Raw genomic sequence first — 7,198 nt, 5'->3', positions numbered from 1 at the left:
GATTTTTCCATAGATGAAATTTTCAATTCATTCTCCTGAGATTTTTATTTTATTCTAAATTGCTTTTTGGAATATTTTGCACCCGTGCATATCGTATGATGGATTCTAATGAATCTTCGCCCTCGAGAGAAAGAGACTATATCCAGGCAGGATCAAAAAAAAAAGTGCCATAGCGACTGCTCTTCAGAAGAGCTCACAGTAGCAACCCCTCGCAATTTTTCACGATATCGACGAGGGTTAGATGGCTGAAGTACATTCGAAATTCAAGGGAGGACCCCCCTTGTGAGTGGGATGAGAATGGTAGGAATTCACGTTCAGCCGATTTTCGTAGAACAGGGGAGATGTGAAGAGGGGAAAAGCCTCTAGGATTCAAGGGTGTTTATATGCAGTTGACAATTGAAGGATTTTTTGGGAAAGGGGGATGTGGAGGGTGCATCTGAGGGATTCTCTGACATAAAGGGGATGAAGTTGCCACTCTCATTCGAAATTTATGTGATGCCTTGGAAAGAAAATTGGCATTTGCCGACAAAAGATGCTTCAATGGCAATTTCCAATTTGTCGCGCAATATTTTCCAACGATATAAAACTTTTCCCGCAGGAACTCAAACTATAGAAGAGGATCATTCTGTCAATTATTGAGTGATTCCCATGAGAAACCCCTCAATCTCTGCAACTGAATTTGATTTCGCGCCATTTTGTTGCCCATCGGCATTTGACGGTTATTTATTTGTCACCATGACATAGGTGACAGATGACATATAGACGTAATCGGTTCAACCAAGGTTACACAATTTCTAATTTCTGCAAAAATCTGTACAAATTCTAATTTCCAATGAAATTTTCCTTCTTACAATGTATGAAGTACACAAGAAAATGATCTCTACATATTGGAAGCATTTTTCGTCAAAAATTACATTTTTGACAAAATTTTGAAGTTTATACTTAAGGCGTCTACACATTAGGAGCAATTTTCGTCAAAAATTGCGTTTTTGACAGAAATTTGACGTTTCCCCCTACAACACTGCAGGTAATTTCCTTCAAAAAAGCAATTTTTGACAAAAATTGTTCCCAATGTGTAGAGGCCATTAAGACATCTAAACATTGGGAGCAATTTTCGTCAAAAATTTCGCTTTTGACAGAATTTTGACGTTTCTGCTTACAGCTGTGCAGACAATTTTCTTCAAAAATGCAATTTTTGAAGAAAATTACTCTCAATGTGTAGAGGCCTTTACAGCAATGCAAACGATTTCTTCCAAAACAGCAATTTTTGACGAAAATTGCTCCCAATATGTAGGGACCCTAAGAAGGAAAAATTAAATCTTAATGCCTTAGACACACTTAAATTAATGATCAGATTACGTTTTCATCAATTTCTGACTAATCTGTCTCTCGGATTAAGTAAAGAAACAGCTTAGTAAATGAGAAACTGATGAAAATTTAATCAAAGTGTTTAAGTGTTTCTACGACATAATTTAAACTTAGCTTTCGATACTCTTATTTAAAATTTGACTGTTGTAGAAGACTCGCTCTGACAGATATTAATTTGAACATGACAGGTGACAGCTGAACATAACCCTAATTTCAATTCACTGATTTTAAATGAAAACTCATTACAAATTTGATTTAACATAATTTTGCTGAAAATCATCACATAACATTGTGTCATTGATCTATAAAATAAGACATTTGAAACATAACCTCAAAAGATACTTAGTAAATTGCAACATTATTTTACAAATGACGGTGTAGATTCTATTTGAAAAGAAAAATCCTTCTAGCAAGGCTTGATTTCAAATCGTGTTATAGACTGTCATTATTGGACATTAATTTGTCTGTCAGAAATATGATGTCTACACCTAACCTCAATTTGTATTCTGTAATATTTGAATCAAATCTCTTAAACTTGAAGTGACATAGTCTTTTTAAGCTAATCTCTATTTTGTATCAATTTCATTACATTTACAGTGGGGCTTTGTTTATTGATATGTGGCATATTTGCAACCAGAAGGCGGTAAACGCAATTAGCAATTTTTAAAAATTAAATATAAATAGGGTAAAATTTGTAACGTCGGAACACTTAAGGGGGGTTCCCTAAATAGAAGGCCAGAAATTATCTGTTTTCGCGATTTTTTTGGATAAAAAAAAAGTAATAACCAAGTTATATGAAATGTTTGATATTTTTTTTATAGATAATTAAAAAGTTTAATTATTTTTTTGGATAATAAAATTCTACTCCATTTTTACCATACTTAAAGAGCCTGAATTATTTTTTGAACCTTTGCCCGAGCGCTTGCAAATCTGATGGATTCTCCTTTGCATTCGTCTCTGTATCTTTGAAAATACTTTGATTTGGCTTCTGAATATTTTTTGGTATATTCTTAGATAGTTTACCTATCGATTTAAGCAATTAAAAGTATCTATTTCTTTTGACCTTGTAATAATGGTAACCCCTTAAGTTGCACAGGTGTGTCTAATTAAATCTCTATTAAAACTGATTGAAATGTAGTAAATTTGACGGTTAAAATTTAAAATTGTGATCTGTAGTAGTAGAGTGACTGTTATTTGACAAGTCCACGCAGCTAACATTACCACTTTACTTTGACAGAAGATTTTGACAGCCAACCTTAACTGACACTAAACAATTTCTGCAACAAACCCGTTAAATTTAATGAAAAATAGTCCTGAAGGAAGAATTTAGTTTAGTCCTTAATGTTTGCAAATCTTAATTCTGGGGTGTGCAAGAACCGTTTCCAGCCGAATAAACGTCAAAATAAGTTTCTTCAGGTGGAGTTTCAACCATTAACGTACAAGTTTCATTTGACGTTATAGAACCAAGTATTAGACAAGTCTTTTAGTACACTTTCAAAGACTTAAAGTGAGAATTTGCTGTTGAAATTCATATAGAAGCTCTTAAGATCCTTAATAGTGCGTCACTTTACTTATAGTGATCTCAGTGATGGAACCAAAAACGCTATAAGCAAATAAAAAGATTTTTGGTTCTATAATGCCTCACTTGGGGAATTCTACAAGACCATGTTGAGAAAAAAATTGCTTCTTGTGTTAATTCTCAAGGTAAAAAGTTCAAAAAGCTCTACACAGCGTATTTATCAACCAAATGAAGTCATTTTTGGACTCGTTAGGAATGTCTTAGAATTTCTGGCAATATTGAACTGGTTTCAAACCATTATGAACATGAACTAACAAGTAATTTTTAATTTCAATCTACATAACCTTGGAAAATGATGATTCTACGTTATTTGTAATGACAATTAATGATATTTAAAGGAATATAGAAAAAATATTAAGTGTTCAAAGCCAGAGTGTGTTCTAAGCCTGAAAGCCTTCCCCTAAGTACAATACTAACCGTGATATAAATCATACGTGCCCTACGTAACGTAATCTTTTGACAAGATAGATAAACGTATTTTACATGTCTAGTGTTTCCAATACTGACAGCACTCTTTTTAAAACCAAAAGGGATCCAAGAGGTCCCAGCGAGCACAGTTAGCTGAAAAGAACAGCGTTTTCAGCATATTTTGCTGAGTCGATCAGGAAAATATGCTGACTAGTCAGCAGTTATCGAACAAAAAGTGCTAACGAAATATATGGAAATCGGTTATCATCGCGTGCTCGCTGGAATTTTCGAATAGAAATTCTGACGTCACATTTCCTCTTTTCGATTCCTCATTTCAGTCATACGACTTACTATAAATTACTTTGTGAGGGCTAGTTTTTGCTGCTTGGGTAGATTTTCCACTGTCAGCACTGTCAGATTGGATTTGAATACAATTCGCTCAACTGAAAATTTTAGATTCTTTCTGCAAAACCTAGTAAAATTTTCAAGAATTTACACAAGAATTCTCGTAAATTTTGTAAAAATACCACCAAGTTCCGTGAGAATCGTGCCGAGAAGAGCTTGTCTACAAATCATTTCTTCTGAATAGGCTTATCAACACCTAAAACGAGGAAGCGGTTTTCAGGTGAAATTTGTGACCAAAGAATGCCTGCCCTTTGATTTATTATGTTCATTCGGCGCAAAACACACATTTTCCGTGTAAGGTGTTACCATGAATTGTTTCCTTATCATCTTATCGCTGATGGCCAGTTAAATGTCTTTGACCTCATGCTCAAGAGCTCTCAATCGTCACTGGAATTCCTCACCATCTCCCATATGAAAATTTTTTGGCGATAAATAATAGAGAGCAAAGTGTGAGACGGCAAAGTTTATTGTACTCAATGGAAAATGTAAATATTTGCTCAAAATTTATAACATTTTGCCTTAATAATTCCACCAAGCATTTCTCACCACATGCTCTTCTATATGTACATCTATATATATATACGGAATGTGAAGATTTTATTTTCTGTGGTTATTTGTGTGTCTCTCACATGGAGGGTACTTATTGTAAAGAATTTTAACATACAAACTATCGTCCAATTCGGTATATTAATGAGCAATAAAATTAGCATAAAGCTACATTATTTTCTCGCGTGCGATGTAATTTCTTCTAATCCCACATGATATTCTTCTCCCCGTGAAATCTCTTATATGCACAGAGAGTCTGTGGCTGAAAATTGCCATTACTATTCCATGAGCAACACTGTTTTTTTTTTGACTTGTTCAACCTCCTTGGACATCATTTAAATGTTTTGAGGTCTTTTAGTGCTATACAGAGATAAAGCAATTAAAAGGTACTCTGTCCATTGCACTCAATCGTGAAACATTTATACCATGGAGATATTTTCTACTGCGTGGTTTTTCTAAAGGGTATGTCAATAGAAAAAGGTATTACCATTAGACGCCAGAAAAAAAGGATCTATGCGGCGGATTCTAAAACGGTCTTCAGAGTAGAAGTTTAAGGCGATTTCTTTTATTCTCGGATATGTTTTGAAGGTAGTCCATGCGAACGTTTCACCCCATCTATGGGCAAAAAAATTATCGATATCGAAATTTTCGAAGATCAAAGTTGAGTCAGTCTGGAGAGCCTACACAGAAAAATAAATTTCGCAAAATTGTTCGTAAATGTTGGTGAATTCCTATTGGAGACTTACAAAATGCTCGTAAATCTTATAACCGATAAACAAGTTCGTAAAAGATTGTACTTTTTCACAAGCATTGTTTGTAATATGATCACTTAACGAGTATTTTTCGTACTTTCACAAACATTTGGTCATAGTGCGTAAACACACAAAAATGTTGTCATTTGTTCGTAGATGTTTGATTACCTGGCGAACATTTTTTGTGTGTTTACGAACAATGTTTGTGAAAAAAGTACAAACTTTTACGAAATTGTTTGTTTGTTATACTTTTTACAAGCATTTCGTAAATCCCCAATAAAAATTTACAAACATTTACGAACAATTTTATAAAATATTTTTTTCTGTGTAGAGGAAAATGCCCAAGCCCATGTTTCGTATGATCCCAAGCTTTGTAATTACTAAATTTTTCCTGTGTTTCTGAATAAATGTGACTCCGCAATTTATTGCAGTGAATGGAACTTTTTACGACCTTCAGTGAGAGAGGAAGAGACTAAATACTAGGTCCAGACGGGACCTCGGTGTATCAGTGAATTCAGTAGTGTCTCTATGACTGTGAGGTCTCGGGTTCGAGCCTAGGCACCTGCAGATTTCCCAGCTATCGTAATAGTCTCGAATACGACCAGTAAATGAATGGAAATTAATAACAATGCATTGACAATGAACCGCCTAAAACAGAAAGGTTGGTATAGGAAACAAATTCCGACGTGCAGAGTTCAGTCGAATACGAATACACATTCACTGACCAGATCCACAATCCGAAGCTGGTCTACCATGATATAAAACAGTACTGTGTATCAGAACGCTCACAGATTACTGTGACATAGAGCAAGTTTACCACCTTGCAGGTTAAGATAGAACAGGAGAATTGGGGAGTGCATAATGGATGCAACGGTTCCGAAAGGTATATAATTGACCCGTAGACAATTCCTAATCTCTCAATCTTGAGGCCTGAGTCGGCATCGATGACGAGGCTTAAATTCCATTGTCCTCAAACTTTAATAAGACAGCGTGCGTGGAAATCTGTTCAAGTCTTCTTTCGAATAATCGGACATCTTCTTAGGATCGAATCTACTTTTCCAAAGAGAGAACGAAAGGCTCTCCGATCGTTAGATCTGAGGGTTTTCCTATCGGTCCAAGTCCAGATGGTACGACAGCCAAAAGTCATGACGTTGGAGTGGCGTCCAATGTGAACGAAAAAGACACTTGGAATACTAACGAGACCGAGCATGGAGATAATATGTCGAAAACAGTGAGAGTCTTCTACTTTTGTGAAGATAAAGACAACTGAGCTACTCATCCGTTAGAGATGAGCGATCCACTGTAGAACAGTTGACATGACGGCCACAAAAGTCATGACGTAATACCGGCGTCAATTAGGAACAGGAGGAGGCTCACTTGACGAAGAACTGGGAGTATGAATGCGTAGACTTAAGAACTCGCGAAGAAGGACCCAGATAATAATTAGAAGATCACATGATCAGGGTTTAACATCAAAAGGCTCAGAAGATCCCAATGGGGAGAGAAACTGATGGAGGATAGCTCCCACCCTAGCGTAAGTCAGTTTCAGACCATTCCCAAAACTGGGACAAATTGCTGAAGAAGGCGAGTTTGGGAATCATGAAATATCTAGAGTACTTCTCACAAATAAGAACGGGAAAGCAATTGAGAGTGTCGGCAATTGCCACGCAGCAAAATGCTTCAGGACTAAGGACCAGTATTGGGGTGAAATAAATGGAATCTACTGAGAGCGATTGAGAACGACAGTTATTGCTTGCGCTTCAGAATGCTAAACACCAGTAGGTTAGGAAGAGGACAGGCGTGAGAAATTGAGCAGAGTTTAAAAACATTCCTAAATGCAATGAGGAGGCGAGATTGAGTACTACAGAACCCGCCCACTCATGCACTATCCCACTAAAGCTAACTAATTCAGTACTTTCACCTCTAATATATAACACTGTTACTCGCTGATATATCAGTTGCTCGTATGAATTTTATTTTTCAGCCAAATATCTTATTTCCTCACCTTTTTCTTCCCTTTTTGGCATAGAACTTTAGAAAACGTCTTTGGGGATGTTCTGCGAGTATTTCACATCATAATATTTTAAATGTGATTATGAAGGAATCACACCTAAAACCGGGCACTTACTAGTTTTTAAAA

The sequence above is a fragment of the Phlebotomus papatasi genome, chromosome 1 (assembly GCF_024763615.1).
Source record: "Phlebotomus papatasi isolate M1 chromosome 1, Ppap_2.1, whole genome shotgun sequence".
NCBI classification, from domain to species: Eukaryota; Metazoa; Arthropoda; class Insecta; order Diptera; family Psychodidae; genus Phlebotomus; species Phlebotomus papatasi.
The sequence above is the reverse complement of the archived record's forward strand: the minus strand, read 5'-3'. Positions refer to the sequence as shown.